The sequence below is a fragment of the Coregonus clupeaformis genome, unplaced genomic scaffold (genome assembly GCF_020615455.1).
Source record: "Coregonus clupeaformis isolate EN_2021a unplaced genomic scaffold, ASM2061545v1 scaf0641, whole genome shotgun sequence".
Lineage (NCBI taxonomy): Eukaryota > Metazoa > Chordata > Actinopteri > Salmoniformes > Salmonidae > Coregonus > Coregonus clupeaformis.
Window position 1 is genome coordinate 262,511 of NW_025534096.1, and position 17,418 is coordinate 279,928.

At 45.5% G+C, this 17,418-nt stretch overlaps 1 pseudogene; it reads left to right on the plus strand.

Moving 5' to 3' along the window:
* The first annotated feature begins 11,308 nt into the window (after positions 1–11,308).
* LOC123485273 lies at positions 11,309–17,093 on the plus strand (annotated as a pseudogene).
* The last annotated feature ends 325 nt before the right edge of the window (positions 17,094–17,418 follow it).

The window sequence follows — 17,418 nt, forward strand, 5'->3', positions numbered from 1 at the left end:
ACCGTCGGGCGAATTTCTTTTCAAATGTGGAATGCCTCAAATCGACTAAACATGTTCGTTTTTTCAAGTGTGGGCGGGACATTGAGTATTTAATAGTGCAGGAGGCCCAGGTTTATCATTCTTTCTTCTGAAATCCTCTTACAGGATATAAACACACACAGAGACCGCCTCTAGCGTTTTTGGGGGCCCTAAGCGAGATTTGGGCCCCCACCTCGCAGGCATAACAATTTAGTGGCCCCACTCATGGCTGCAAAGAGAACATTTTGTCCTGCAATTCTACACATTTTGCCATGGGGTGCAGAGAAAATGTTGTCCTGAATTTGCAGTTTTAAAGGTAATTCCCTGCAGTTCTACACATTTTGTCATGGCTTACACTACCAGTCAAAGTTTTGGACACACCTACTCATTGTAGTAACGATGGCCAAATTATTGACCGAGCACGCAAGGCACGTGCCCAGGGCCCCTGACCTCAGTGGGCCCCCGTTTATTTTCACTCAGATATCATTTGATCATGACTTACAGTACCAGTCTAAAGTTTGGACACACCTACTCATTCCAGGGTTTTTCTTTATTTTACTATTTTCTACATTGTAGAATAATAGTGAAGACATCAAAACTATGAAATAACACATATGGAATCATGTAGTAACCTAAAAGTGTTAAACAAATCAACATATATTTTATATTTGAGATTCTTCAAATAGCCACCCTTTGCCTTGATGACAGCTTTGCACACCCTTGGCATTCTCTCAACCAGCTTCATGAGGTAGTCACCTGGAATGCATCAATTAACAGGTGTGCCTTCTTAAAAGTGAATTTGTGGAATTTCTTTCCTTCTTAATGCGTTTGAGCCAATCAGTTGTGTTGTGACAAGGTAGGGGGTATACAGAAGATAGCCCTATTTGGTAAAATACCAAGTCCATATTATGGCAAGAACAGCTCAAATAAGCAAAGAGAAACGACATTCCATAATTACTTTAAGACATGAAGGTCAGTCAATACTGAACATTTCAAGAACTTTGAAAGTTTCTTCAAGTGCAGTTGGAAAAACCATCAAGCACTATGATGAAACTGGCTCTCATGAAGACTGCCAAGGGAATGGAAGACCCAGAGTTACCTCTGCTGCAGAGGATAAGTTCATTAGAGTTACCAGCCTCCAGAAATTGCAGCCCAAATAAATGCTTCACAGAGTTCAAGTAACAGACACATCTCAACATCAACTGTTCAGAGGGAACTGTGTGAATCAGGCCTTCATGGTCGAATTTCTGCAAAAAAACACTACTAAAGGACACCAATAAGAAGACGAGACATGCTTGGGCCAAGAAACACAGAGCAATGGACATTAGACTGGTGGAAATGTGTCTGGAGTCCAAATTGGAGATTTGTGGTTCAAACCGCGTGTCTTTGTGAGACGCGGTGTGGGTGAACAGGTTATCTCTGCATGTGTAGTTCCCACCATAAAGCATGGAGGAGGAGATGTTATGGTCTGGGGGTGTTTTGCTGGTGACACTGTCTGTGATTTATTTAGAATTCAAGGCACACTTAACCAGCATGGCTACCACAGCATTCTCAGCGATACGCCATTCCATCTGGTTTGGGCTTAGTGGGACTATCATTTGTTTTTCAACTGGACAATGACCCAACACACCTCCAGGCTGTGGAAGGGCTGTTTTACCAAGAAGGAGAGTGATGGAGTGCTGCATCAGATGACCTGGCATCCACAATCCCCCGACCTCAACCCATTTGAGATGGTTTGGGATGAGTCGGACGGCAGAGTGAAGGAAAAGCAGCCAACAAGTGCTCAGCATATGTGGGAACTCCTTCAAGACTGTTGGAAAAAGCATTCCAGGTGAAGCTGGTTGAGAGAATGCCAAGAGTGTGCGAAGCTGTCATCAAGGCAAAGGGGTGGCTATTTGAAGAATCTCAAATATAAAATATATTTTGATTTGTTTAACACTTTTTTTGGTTACTACGTGATTCCATATGTGTTATTTCATAGTTTTGATGTCTTCATTATTATTCTACAATGTAAAAATAAAGAAAAACCCTGGAATGAGTAGGTGTGTCCAAACTTTAGACTGGTACTGTATGTCATGATCATATGATATCTGAGTGAAAAATAAACGGGGGCCCACTGGAGGTCAGGGGCCCCATGGGCACGTGCCTTGCGTGCCCGGTCAATAATTTGGCCATCGTTACTACAAGGTTTAGATAACTGGCTAGAGGTTTAGATAACTGGCAATCTATAAAATGTTAGCTGACATGGGCTAATTGATTGACAGTCAGTAACTGACATAACAAGAGGATAACTGCGATGCACAACCACATTTCAAAATAGCACTTTGTGTGTTCTACTATGCTATCGCTCAACAGTAAGTTGAGACCCTGACTGACCTTGACATCAGCACGTTGTCTGCGTAAAGGCAGAGGCGGCTCTGCCTGTGTTAGAAGGAAAGTTAACAGATGGCTCCGGCTGACAGGAAGCGTTATGTCACTTAGAAGCCTACCTGCTGATCCCTGATCAGATTGACACCACAACAGGACAGTACAGAATGTAGGCTACAGTCACTGAGTCGTGTTGTGGGGTTGAAAGGGCTTATTTACTAGACTGAGACCTGACCTTATATACAGGACACCGTGTTCATGTTTATTCACACACACACACACACGCACACAAACACACACACACACACACACACACACACACACACACACACACACACACGCACACAAACACACACACACACACACACACACACACACACACACACACACACACACACACACACACACACACACACACACACACACACACACACACACACACACACACACACACACACACAGCATAGCAGGCTGCAGGGAGGGAGCAGAGTTAGCCTACTATCAGACTACTCAATGTTTCATACTACTCAATGTTTCAGACTACTCAGATTATCAGGATCTAGGATAGCCTAGTGATTGAGCTAATGCACTCAGAGCGGGATTTCCAAATGGGCCCCCAACCTTTCTTTGGGTGGGGCCCCAGATAGCATACGATAGCAAAATGGGTAGAATTGCAGGAAATTAGCTTTCAATCTGCACAATTTTCTCTCAGCCTCATGGCAATATGTGTAGAATAGCAGGAAATAAGCTTTAGAACTGCAATATTTTCTCTTAGCCTCATGTCAGGATGTGTATAATAGCATTATAAAACTGAACATTTTCTCTCTGCACTGTGGCAAATGTGTTGAAATGCAGGAAGTTCACGATCAAATTATTTTTGGCACCCCGGGCCGCAAATGCAGTAGTCCGGGCCCTACATGCACAGGTTTGATGCCTATAAATCAAATCTTGCACTTTGACAAGGAAGTGACCAATACATTCAACGTGGTTGACCAATCTTTGTTATCATAATACATAACTATATAGGATCCTCCTAGAGCCAAGTTTCATCATTTCATAACTTCCCTACTGATATCACACGTGAATCCAGGCCACTGACCCCACTGGCCTCTATAGCCTCTCTTTCCTGATTGGAAATCTGCCCGTCTCTGGAAATGTGAGGGTTCAAGCGACTGCTCTGCCCTAGGCCCTTACGCACAAGGAGCTTGGCGCTAGTAGTGAGCAGTGGCATGGGAATGATGTGCATCTCAGATCAGGTTTTAAAGCACCGTATCATGCCCAGTACAGTATGTACTACGCAGGGTACTTCAAGGATTGATACTGTAGTGGGGGGGCTCTGTTGATTTCGCTTCACATCTCCAAATGGCACCGTATTCCTATATAGTGTGAGCCTTTGGGCTCTAGTCAAAGTAGTGCACTATATGGAATATGGTGCCATTTGGCACGCACTTTGGAAACACTGGACTCGAAACCAGCAACCTAGCCCAGGGCAATGAGGACATCCCCATATTAAAAACGTGTGTAATACATGGCCAAACCTCTTGGCAGAAGCCGTGGTGAGTTTTAAAGAGCAGGGATGTTATACTTTATAGACTCTTGGAAGATTAGCAACCTTTGAAGGCTAAAAGACATCCAAACAAACAAACTAATAAAGTCCTCGGTGTGTATGCTCTCTGATGGGAGCAGTAGTAATTTACAATACATGAATGTCGGACTGTCAGTGATAATGTATATGATAGAGAGAGAGAGAGAGAGAGAGAGAGAGAGAGAGAGAGAGAGAGAGAGAGAGAGCTGGGGACTATTTCTGTAGCTTTTTAGGTTTTGTTTATTCACACCAAAGAAAACAAGTGAAAGACAAAACAGTGCAGATAAAAATAAACTGGTCAAAACGGTGTGCAGGTGAGGTTGGAAACCCAAAAGGGCTGATATGGAAACCACACCTCCAAAACCAATATACAAATACAAGTACAAATAAAGTTTGTTCAATCAGTTAGACAGAGCATACTCATTAAACATGAACATGCTTCAGTATACAAGAAAAAACATGTTTGATTATGTGTATGTGTGTGAGTGTGAGAGTTAGGCTACAGGAGGGACTACTGACCCTGACCCCTAGTCTACTACTGGGTAGTCTGGTTCATCCGGCTGACCCCTGACCCCTAGTCTACTACTGGGTAGTCTGGTTCATCAGGCTGACCCCTGACCCCTAGTCTACTACTGGGTAGTCTAGTTCATCAGACTGACCCTGACCCTAGTCTACTACTGGGTAGTCTGGTTCATCAGGCTGACCCCTGACCCCTAGTCTACTACTGGGTAGTCTGGTTCATCAGGCTGACCCTTGACCCTAGTCTACTACTGGGTAGTCTGGTTCATCAGGCTGACCCTTGACCCCTAGTCTACTACTGGGTAGTCTGGTTCATCAGGCTGACCCCTGACCCCTAGTCTACTACTGGGTAGTTTAGTTCATCAGTCTGACCCCTGACCCCTAGTCTACTACTGGGTAGTCTGGTTCATCAGGCTGACCCTTGACCCCTAGTCTACTACTGGGTAGTTTAGTTCATTAGGCTGACCCTTGACCCCTAGTCTACTACTGGGCAGTTTGGTTCATCAGGCTGACCCCTGACCCCTAGTCTACTAATGGATATTCTGGATCATCAGGCTGACCCCCGACCCCTAGTCTACTACTGGGTAGTCTAGTTCATCAGGCTGACCCCTGACCCTAGTCTACTACTGGGTAGTTTGGTTCATCAGCTGGACCCCTGACCCCTAGTCTACTACTGGGTAGTCCTAGTTCATCAGGCTGACCCCTGACCCCTAGTCTACTACTGGGTAGTTTGGTTCATCAGGCTGACCCCTGACTCCTAGTCTACTACTGGGTAGTTTGGTTCATCAGGCTGACCCCTGACCCCTAGTCTACTACTGGTTAGTTTAGTTCATCAGACTGACCCCTGACCCCCTAGTCTACTACTGGGTAGTTTGGTTCATCAGGCTGACCCCTGACCCCTAGTCTACTACTGGGTAGTTTGGTTCATCAGGCTGACCCCTGACCCCTAGTCTACTACTGGGTAGTTTGGTTCATCAGGCTGACCCCTGACCCCTAGTCTACTACTGGGTAGTTTGGTTCATCCGGCTGACCCTGACCCCTAGTCTACTACTGGGTAGTTTAGTTCATCAGGCTGACCCTGATCCCTAGTCTACTACAGGGTAGTTTAGTTCATCAGGCTGACCCCTAGTCTACTACAGGGTAGTTTAGTTCATCAGGCTGACCCCCTGACCCTAGTCTACTACTGGGTAGTTTAGTTCATCAGGCTGACCCTGACCCCTAGTCTACTACTGGGTAGTTTGGTTCATCAGGCTGACCCCTGACCCTAGTCTACTACTGGGTAGTCTAGTTCATCAGGCTGACCCCGGACCCCTAGTCTACTACTGGGTAGTTTGGTTCATCAGGCTGACCCCTGACCCCTAGTCTACTACTGGGTAGTTTGGTTCATCCGGCTGACCCCTGACCCCTAGTCTACTACTGGTTAGTTTAGTTCATCAGGCTGACCCCTGACCCCTAGTCTACTACTGGGTAGTTTAGTTCATCAGGCTGACCCCTAGTCTACTACTGGGTAGTTTAGTTCATCTGGCTGACCCCTGACCCCTAGTCTACTACTGTAGTTTGGTTCATCCAGTTGACCCCTGACCCTAGTCTACTACTGGTTAGTTTAGTTCATCAGGCTGACCCCTAGTCTACTACTGGGTAGTTTAGTTCATCAGGCTGACCCCTAGTCTACTACTGGGTAGTTTAGTTCATCTGGCTGACCCCTGACCCCTAGTCTACTACTGGGTAGTTTGGTTCATCCGGCTGACCCCTGACCCCTAGTCTACTACTGGTTAGTTTAGTTCATCAGGCTGACCTGACCCCTAGTCTACTACTGGTTAGTATTTAGTTCATCAGGCTGACCCCTGACCCCAGTCTACTACTGGGTAGTTTAGTTCATCAGGCTGACCCCTAGTCTACTACTGGGTAGTTTGGTTCATCCGGCTGACCCCTGACCCCTAATCTACTACTGGTTAGTTTAGTTCATCAGGCTGACCCTGATCCCTAGTCTACTACTGGGTAGTTTGGTTCATCCGGCTGACCCCTGACCCTAGTCTACTACTGGTTAGTTTAGTTCATCAGGCTGACCCCTAGTCTACTACTGGTTAGTTTAGTTCATCAGGCTGACCCCTGACCCCTAGTCTACTACTGGGTCGTTTGGTTCATCAGGCTGACCCCTGATCCCTAGTCTACTACTGGGTAGTTTAGTTCATCAGGCTGACCCCTGACCCCTAGTCTACTACTGGGTAGTTTGGTTCATCAGGCTGACCCTGATCCCTGGTCTACTACTGGGTAGTTTAGTTCATCAGTCTGACCCTGACGCCTAGTCTTACTACTGGGTAGTTTAGTTCATCAGGCTGACCCCTGACCCCTAGTCTACTACTGGTTAGTTTAGTTCATCAGGCTGACCCCTAGTCTACACTTGAAGTTCTTGAGGGATGATGATGTTTTGGCAATGTGAACATAGGAATTCCAGAGTATGGAACCTCTGCTAGAGAATTGACTGTGAGGTGCACAAAGTGACAACCCACTCACTACAAGATCATTTGCTGTGCCATGTTTGGAAGAGACCACTCCCAGACAGGTTTCAAGACAAGGCTTGTAGTGCCAAATGACACTCTATCCCCTATGTAGTGCACTACTTTTGACTATAGACACGAACAAAGTGTGTAGGAGGATGTCATCCCTGTACTAGTTGGGCGTCATTTCTCCCATTTGACAGGACATCTCAGATGTGGTATGTGTCACACCTTGTGGAGGTTTAATGGATGAGCGAAGTAGAGTCCTAAAAGCGGCTAGTTTGGTTATTGTGATGACCGGGGCTTACAGCGTAACAATAAGTAGATATACATATCCTATTACATATCCTTTGTAACATATCGTTATCTTGTTGTCCTCAACATGTAAAGAGCATCTTATTTCATATCGTTATTTGATTTATGGTTTTCTAATAAACTCAAGCTTAATAGCCCCCTATGTTACGTATGATGACACTTCTCCCATTCCATAACTCTGAACCCTGTTGTCCAGCTAGTGGGTTTGAAGTCAGGCCAATATCAGTGGTCACCGGAGGTCACTCTTGCCACGTTGAGAAACAGTCCAGCTCACAGAAATGTTTGGCGCTGACACACTCGATGTACACCTCTCTCTCTCTCTCTCTCTCTCTCTCTCTGGTTAGACCACCTGACTCCCAGCATGCATCCCAAATGGCACCCTATTCCATTTATAGTGCATAACTTTTGACCAGAGTAGTGCACTTTAAAGGGAATAGGGTGCCATTTGGGATGCATGCTGGGAGTCAGGTGGTCAGGCACTGTGAGGACTCTATCAGCTATCAGCTGCTAACTAACCTGATGCTGCAGTGCAGGCTGTCAGCTTCACACCAAGTGTCATGACGTCACATTGAACTCATGGTACTGGTGTAGTCTGTGACGTCACATTGAACTCATGGTACTGGTGTAGTCTGTGACGTCACATTGAACTCATGTTACTGGTGTAGTCTGTGACGTCACATTGAACTCATGGTACTGGTGTGGTCTGTGACGTCACATTGAACTCATGGCACTGGTGTAGTCTGTGACGTTACATTGAACTCATGGTACTGGTGTAGTCTGTGACGTTACATTGAACTCATGGTACTGGTGTAGTCTGTGACGTCACATTGAACTCTGGTACTGGTGTAGTCTGTGGCGTCACTTGAACTCATGGTACTGGTGTGGTCTGTGAGGTCACATTGAACTCATGGTACTGGTGTGGTCTGTGACGTCACATTGAACTCATGGTACTGGTGTAGTCTGTGACGCCACATTGAACTCAGGTACTGGTGTAGTCTGTGACGTTACATTGAACTCATGGTACTGGTGTGGTCTGTGACGTCACATTGAACTCATGGTACTGGTGTAGTCTGTGACGTTACATTGAACTCATGGTACTGGTGTAGTCTGTGACGTCACATTGAACTCATGGTACTGGTGTGGTCTGTGACGTTACATTGAACTCATGGTACTGGTGTAGTCTGTGACGTCACATTGAACTCATGGTACTGGTGTAGTCTGTGACGTTACATTGAACTCATGGTACTGGTGTGGTCTGTGACGTTACATTGAACTCATGGTACTGGTGTAGTCTGTGACTTACATTGAACTCATGGTACTGGTGTGGTCTGTGACGTTACATTGAACTCATGGTACTGGTGTAGTCTGTGACGTCACATTGAACTCATGGTACTGGTGTAGTCTGTGACGTTACATTGAACTCATGGTACTGGTGTAGTCTGTGATCGTCACATTGAACTCATGGTACTGGTGTAGTCTGTGACGTCACATTGATCTCATGGTACTGGTGTAGTCTGTGACGTCACATTGAACTCATGGTACTGGTGTGGTCTGTGACGTTACATTGAACTCATGGTACTGGTGTGGTCTGTGACGTTACATTGAACTCATGGTACTGGTGTGGTCTGTGACGTTACATTGAACTCATGGTACTGGTGTAGTCTGTGACGTCACATTGAACTCATGGTACTGGTGTAGTCTGTGACGTCACATTGAACTCATGGTACTGGTGTAGTCTGTGACGTCACATTGAACTCATGGTACTGGTGTGGTCTGTGACGTTACATTGAACTCATGGTACTGGTGTAGTCTGTGACGTTACATTGAACTCATGGTACTGGTGTAGTCTGTGCTGTTACATTGAACTCATGGTACTGGTGTAGTCTGTGACGTCACATTGAACTCATGGTACTGGTGTGGTCTGTGACGTTACATTGAACTCATGGTACTGGTGTAGTCTGTGACGTCACATTGAACTCATGGTACTGGTGTGGTCTGTGACGTTACATTGAACTCATGGTACTGGTGTGGTCTGTGACGTCACATTGAACTCATGGTACTGGTGTAGTCTGTGACGTTACATTGAACTCATGGTACTGGTGTGGTCTGTGACGTTACATTGAACTCATGGTACTGGTGAAGTCTGTGACGTTACATTGAACTCATGGCACTGGTGTAGTCTGTGACGTTACATTGAACTCATGGCACTGGTGTAGTCTGTGACGTCACATTGAACTCATGGTACTGGTGTAGTCTGTGACGTTACATTGAACTCATGGTACTGGTGTAGTCTGTGACGTTACATTGAACTCATGGTACTGGTGTAGTTGTGCCGTGTGAAATAAATGAGCGTTATGATCCCTTGACGTGCATTTATGTCCTGCAGACCGTCTGCTGCTGCTGGCCGGTAATGGAGGCCACTGACAGGTGGGCAGAGTAGTTTGTACGTATATTGTGTCCCCAAATGGCACCTATTCCACTTATATAGTGCACTCACGTTTGACCCGGAGCTCCTATGGTCTCTTGTCAAAAGTAGTGCACTAAATAGAGAATATGAACTTTATAGAACCCTTGAGATAAAGAATCTCCTTTATGAGGGAGAGACGTGGCCAAGACAACAGCATAGGCCTTCAGTGTGCAGTAAAAACCAACAGACACATGCATACTGCAACACACCAATACAAAACAAATGCTACTCCAGGAAAAAGTGCTTTCTAATATCAAAATCCACCCATACAGGCAAAACCTTATGTTCTAGTGACTAGCCTACTTGAGTACTTGAATGCAGCATTACATGGTCAGTTTTGACCAACATGTATTCCAGGCCGGCTTTCTAGGATACTCCCAGTTGAAAGCAGAACGCAGTTCCCAGAGTTATGACATTGTCAGATATTATGCTGTATCTACAGTATGTATCAACTGTTGCAGTTTTGACCTTGTACAGTATTGGCTCTTTAAATCTGACACAAATGCACAAGATGTTGCAAAGCCCAAAAAAAATATGTACAATAACATTCACCTTGAATATTATAGGACCATATGCTAGCTTGCTGGAACTCTAATCTGCACTCATCCATAATGTATAGGGCGGCAGGTAGCTTAGTGGGTAAGAGCGTTGTGCCAGTAACCGAAAGGTCGCTGGTTCTAATCCCCGAGCTGACTAGGTGAAAATTCTGTCGATGTGCCCTTAAGCAAGGCACTTAACCCTAATTGCTCCTGTAAGTCGCTCTGGATAAGAGCGTCTGCTAAAATGACTAAAATGTAAATGTAAAATGTAATATAGCCTAGGTCATGTTCTCACCAGTGCAGTGTCCCAAACACTACCTCTGTTGGATCAACATGTTCTAAATCACATAGTTGAATTCATTCATCTCCCCTATTTGACCTAGATAGTTTGTGTGTATGTATTGATATGTAGGCTACCTGTGCCTTTAAAAAAAAAATGTATATAGTTCTGTCCTTGAGCTGTTCTTGTCTATTAATGTTCTGTATTATGTCATGTTTCATGTTTTGTGTGGACCCCAGGAAGAGTAGCTGCTGCTATAGCAACAGCTAATGGGGATCCTAGTAAAATACCTAATACCAAATCTTACAGTAACACGTATTGACATACAAATGCTATCTGACCTGTTTTGAATCATAATTGGTATTATCTCAGAAATGTCTTAATCCCCTTTTCAGGCAATAGCTTTAATAATATCAATGGAAATAGGGCCACTGAATAATGATATGCAAATGTTATTCACTAACTTTGAATATTTTTGGGGGTTGCAGTCTGTCTGCAACATTTCAGTTGTGACTGAAAACCATTTATATGAAAACGGATCGGCCGGTTGCGTTACTTTCTTCCATTTGTGTGGAAGAGATTGGACATGCGAGCTGATAAGAATGTGCTGGCGTAAGGTGTAGAATTACAGGGAACATTTTTTCTCAAGTCACGTTGGCTTCCCCCACAACTTGTCCCAATGCATAGAGGCGCGCTGCACGCTGATATAAAGAGGCGTCAGAACGCGAGGGGTCTTCCATTCATTCTCAGAACTCCTGACATTCAGGTGGATCTTGTCCTGCCGCGTAGCCGCCAGAATATCCCAAATAGCCATCACCATTATCAGGTCGGACAATGCTACGAGTCAGGTGTCTCAGAGGAGGTAGCAGAGGGGCCGAGGCCGCCCATCTGATCGGAGCTATGGTTGGTATTTAGTTTCTGTTTTTTGTTTATTCAGAAATGTACAAAATCATAAAATGTGGAGATGTATCAGGGGAGCGCAGCTGCGGCAAACAGCTGTTAGCTGTCACTCAGAGAAGTGGACACATTTCATTTCAGTTTTTTACAATCTGAAGATAAAAAAAAATTTTTTTGAGTTTGTTCTGATTAATTTGAACATTCTTCTTTCAAATAAAATGAATTGGCTATTTTTTCCACTTTCTTTTCACAGCAAAATGCTCAATTAAATGTAGGCCTACAATGAAAAAAGCAGGTCATTTTCTTTCATGACTTGATTTTGTCCGGACATAGACGAGTTTTTGTTTCAAATAAAACGACTAGAGCAGCATTTTTTGCCTCACTCAATAATTTCGCTTGCTGTTCTCTGAAATTGTGAATTAAGTAAAATCCTTCTCTGCACGAAGTAGAATGCAAAATTGATACAGAAATGAAAACATTAATTTATGGATTTATTGGAAGAGAAAGTTTCTGCTTTATTTGGAAGTGTTTAAGAGAAAAATGTGTCCGGCAGCATATTTTTGCGCGTGAGTGACAGTGGCCAGCTGTTCCATACAATGGAGCTGCCCTCCCTGAACCCACTGACACCGAGAGCTGCGCATGTGCCCGCAGACCCCTTGAAATTGTATCTCCAACTGAGATAACTGCGTTTATCAAGCGCACCTTGACTCAAACCTCTTTAGGCCTTACTCGAACATTAGGCTTTAACACCTTATGTTGACAAATGGTTTTCCTTTGACTTTGTGATGCTTCTGTCTTTGTGTAATGTAGAATGTGTATGATAAGGCTTACTGTAAGAGATGAAGCTAACAGGTCATTTAGTCCTAGGTCTACTTATCTTTAAACCCTAGTTCTCATGGTCATGACTTCAAAAATCCCCTCAGTTAAACTACTGATTGGAAAAGTATATTCAAAAATCCACATGGAAGCTTAACATCTTAATCAATTTGATTTGTGTGAATGTAATGTTATGGTAAAGCTGTGAATGGCCCTGTAATAATGTGTTGCGTTGGGTAGCCGACAGTGTGACCCAGTGGCATACAGCAGTTTCGCGCCCCGCAAGTTCTGAGCAACACATGTTTTTTTGGGGGGTGGAAAACAACTAACTTCCTACAATTCTACACATTTTGCCATGGGGAAAAGATAACACATTTCTGTTTTATTTCTAATCCCATGCTATTGTACACATTTTGCCATGAGGCTGAGAGAAAATGTTGCAGATTTACAGCTAATTTCCTGTAACTCACTTTTTTTTGTTGTTGCCATGATTGCGGAAGGCTGCGGGGGTGTGTGGGGGTTGTGTGGACACCAGTGGTGTGACCACACCGTGACATGAGAGCAGATGATACTGATACAGCTTTTCATCTTTCTGCAGCTCGGCCGCGCGGTGACTGGCTGGGTGCAGGGCGTGTTCCAGAGGACCTCGAGTTCCGCCGCTGCCGCGTCGCCGCGCAGCCCCAACGCGCCCTGGAGGAGGACGCTGTTACTGAGCCTGCGCAGCAGGAGTGCCCTGTCTGCGCCTGACAACGAATGGGACCCGCTCGAGGAGGTGATTGTAGGCCGCGCCGAGAACGCGCGCGTGCCTCCTTTCACTGTAGAGGTCAAGGTAAGGTGATCAAATCAGAACTCACAATTATGTAGAACAGATCTACACTATTATGTTCAAACTAAAATGCATGCGCCATAAAATATATAAATATATTATTGCACTGAGTTGATGAAAAAAATTAGCCATCGCAAATAGCAACAGCTTCCTTACTAAATACATTCACATCTTAATGGGACTCACCTGCTTAAATAAAATATAAATCATTTAAGTAAACTAATGAATGAAGAACCCATAGTGATGTATTAAACTCTTTCAACAGGCTAACACATATGAGAAGCATTGGCCCCTTCTACCAGAAGTATGGGGCCAAACCTTTCCTGAGGACCACTTGAAGAAAGCTGTTGCTGAGATTGAGGAAATGTGCAATATTCTCCGCATGGAGGGAGTTACAGTTCAGAGACCCGAACCCATGGACTGGTCCTTCGAGTACAAGACTCCAGACTTCAACTCTACTGGTAGGCAGAGGGGAGCGCTACGGGATTGATTGATTGGTTAATTGATTGGTTGGTTGAATAATTGATCGTTTTTTTTGTTTGTGTGAATGGGTGATTAAGGGATTGATTGTTGGATGGAAAATTCACGACCTGAACATTGAGATTGAGTAAAAACCCTGTGTGTCTCTAACATGTCTACTCATATCTCCCCCCCACCTCCCACGCCCCCAGGCATGTACGCTGCCATGCCCAGAGACATCCTCATGGTGGTGGGGGAACGAGATTATCGAAGCCCCCATGGCCTGGAGGTCCCCTTCTTTGAGTACCGGGCCTACAGACCACTCATCAAGGAGTACTTCAGAAAGGGGTGCCAAGTGGACCACCGCCCCAAAACCCACCAGTGTCTGATGAGCTGTACGATCAGGTGAGGTGTTAGATGGCATCCTGACCACGAGAGGAGCTCACTCACTTCCGAGTCCCTGGTCCTGCAGGGATCACACATACTAAACAAGCGTTCACCGTAATGGGAGTTGCTATTACTATACCTGGTATATATTACTCAAACTGTGCTTTGGCCTTATCTCATATCTCATGCTATAAGTGACATACTACCCATGAGATTAGGCCCAAGCTTAGTGTGTTTATATTACCCATGAGATTAGTCCCAAGGACAGGGTGTGTATGTTACTCATGTGGCAAGGGGCCATTTTAAAGGTACACCGTTCATAAGCATGATAACTTAATGGCTGTAGATAACTCCCCCCCCCGCCCCTCCCTCCCCCCTTAAACTGAGACTCAGTGATGTGACATCTGCCACAAGCAGCAGGGTGAACCAAAGATATTGCATATGAGTGTGATGCAAGAAGATGCACTCACACAGAGCTATTCATTGTAAATGTTTGTAGGCCTATGTAGCCAAATTGTATCTATGATCGTATGCTATCCATTCATGTTTCTTGTATGTTCTGTTTATATCTGTGAATTAACCAATGATATCAGGCCACACCCGGCCATGATTACAGACACCTGTGTGTGTCCTTTGACACTATATAAACTAGTGACCCGCAGTGTTTGTCATTATACCCTGATGAAGACAGCTTGTCTGTCCAAACGTTGGTTATTAGGTTATTCAATTATTGCATCTGAGCTCCTAGAGTGTGCGGATCTCCTTTTCTTTATCAAGCACTCACACACGAGTATCTACACCGGTACACTTCACTCTGCTGCAGTGTGATAGCTGCAGCCTGCCAACAACGGTGGAGAAGTTTAGCCTCGTGCTTCAACACTCTTAGCTGTTGCGGATATCGGCCCGATACTGCTGTTTACTTTGTTTATCACTGAGTCTACCTTTAGACCTGTCAGTCTCTGACCCTCTGTCTGACCCCCTCCCCCTCCAGGACTAACCTGTCTCTCTCTCTACCCTGTCTGTCTCTCTAACCTGTCTCTCTCTCTCTGCCACCTTCCAGGACTAACCTGTCTGTCTCTCTAATCTGTCTCTCTCTCTGCCCCCTCCAGGACTACCCTGTCTGTCTCTCTAACCTGTCTCTCTCTCTGCCCCCTCCAGGACTACCCTCTGTATCTCTAACCTGTCTCTCTCTCTCTGCCCCCTTCCAGGACTAACCTGTCTGTCTCTCTAATCTGCTCTCTCTCTGCCTGCCTCCAGGATTACCCTGTCTGTCTCTCTCATCTGTCTCTCTCTCTGCCTGCCTCCAGGACTAACCTGTGCTCTCTAACCTGTCTCTCTCTCTGCCTGCCTCCAGGACTAACCTGTCTGTCTCTCTAACCTGTTCTCTCTCTCTGCCTGCCTCCAGGACTAACCTGTCTGTCTCTCTAACCCCGTCTCTCTCTCTGCCCCCTCCAGGACTAACCTGTCTGTCTCTAACCTGTCTCTCTCTCTGCCTGCCTCCAGGACTAACCTGTCTGTCTCTCTCTAAATTCCTTCTCTCTCTCTGCCCCCCCCAGGACTAACATTTCGTCTGTCTCTCTAACCTGTCTCTCTCTCTGCCCCCCTCCAGGACTAACCTGTCTGTCTCTCCTAACCTGTCTCTCTCTCTGCCCCCCTCAGGACTAATTTCTCTGTCGTCTCCTAACCTGTCTCTCTCTCTGCCCCCTCCAGGACTAACCTGTCTGTCTCTCTAACCTGTCTCTCTCTCTGCCCCCTCCAGGACTAACCTGTCTGTCTCTCTAACCTGTCTCTCTCTCTGCCCCCCTCCAGGACTAACCTGTCTGTCTCTCTAACCTGTCTCTCTCTCTGCCCCCCTCCAGGAGTACCCCATCTGCACGGTGGAGGACAGACACAAGCTGGCTGCCCAGGGAAAGTTTGTCACCACCGAACACGAGGCGTGCTTCAGACGCCGCTGACTTCATTAGAGCTGGCAGGGATCTGTTTCGTCCAGAGGAGTCAGGTATGGAGGCCACAATGCCAATAGCATCACGCTGTGTCTACTCCTTAGCTGAAAAGGGATGTAGGAGGTGCAGCTTAGGTTCAGCGCGCTGTGGTCAAAGTTCAGCCTTTTGAATATTTTCGCTAGCACCAGGCCAATGCTTTCCCTCATCAGAGAGAGACAGGTCAATGTATCTATCTCATCAGAGACCAGGCAGTGTTTCTATCTTCAGTCTGCTACAGAGAGCATAGATAGATAGATATAGATAGATAGATAGGATAGATAGATAGATAGAGTAGATAGATAGATAGATAGGATAGATAGATAGATAGATAGAAGATAGATAGATAGAAGATAGATAGATAGATATAGATAGAGGATAGATAGATAGATAGATAGATAGATAGATAGATATAGATAGATAGTTAGATTAGATTAGATTAGATTAGATTAGATAGAGTACGCCCAACAGAAGCCTACACTGCCTAGCTGCAATTAGATCCCCAGTCTGTTGCAAGAAGCAAGCCGACAGAAGCGAAAGGACTGGTCTTTAGTCTGATTCCTGGGTCACTGAACACATTGAGTCCCCGTTGAGGCCTTTGGTGTTTGTCAATGACCAAGTTCAGAGCCACTAATTAACAAAATGACATAAAGGCTAGAGGCCTACGTCTGACCAGCTCTGTGGGACCACAGGGTTAACTAGTGATGGTAATGAATTGGGTAATGCAACACTTTATTTTATGTCCCAGTCTCAGAAAGTGATTACCTGGTATTTACAAGTAAACTATGTGATATCAATAGGTACTTTCTGGAACATACTTGTTGAAGAATTCAACACAATGGGTAACTAACTACCTGTACCAAATGTGTGTAGTTATTAGTACTAGATATTACTAAGCCATTATTAGGTATCATTTAACCACGCTAATTCCAATTTATTGTTGAGCGATTCCAGTCGTTATTTCTCAATTTCCAGGTTACAAACTACATGGGGATTGAGTGGAGGTGCTGCCGACATCTTGCCCCCGACTACAAGGTACACATCATATCGTTTCAAGGACCCCAACCCCATGCATATTGACGCCACCTTCAACATCATCGGACCGACTGGTGCTGTCCAACCCTGACCGCCCTGTCGCCAGGTCAGTCCGATGGAGAGAAAGAGAAAAGAGGGAGGGGCGTAGTTGGGAGGGGGGAGGAAGAGAGAATGAGAGGGAGAGAGAGACGGGCGGGATGGAGAGAGAGAGGGAGGTTGGGGGGTGCAGAGAGAGAGAGGGAGGGAGTGAAGAGAGAGAAATGAGAGGAGGAGTGAGACGGGGCGGAGATGGAGAGAGAGAGGGAGGTTGGGGGGTGCAGAGAGAGAGAGGGAGGGAGTGAAGAGAGAATGAGAGGAGAGTGAGAGACGGGGCGGGATGGAGAGAGAGAGAGAGAGAGAGAGAGAGAGAGAGGGAGAGAGGGGGGCGATTG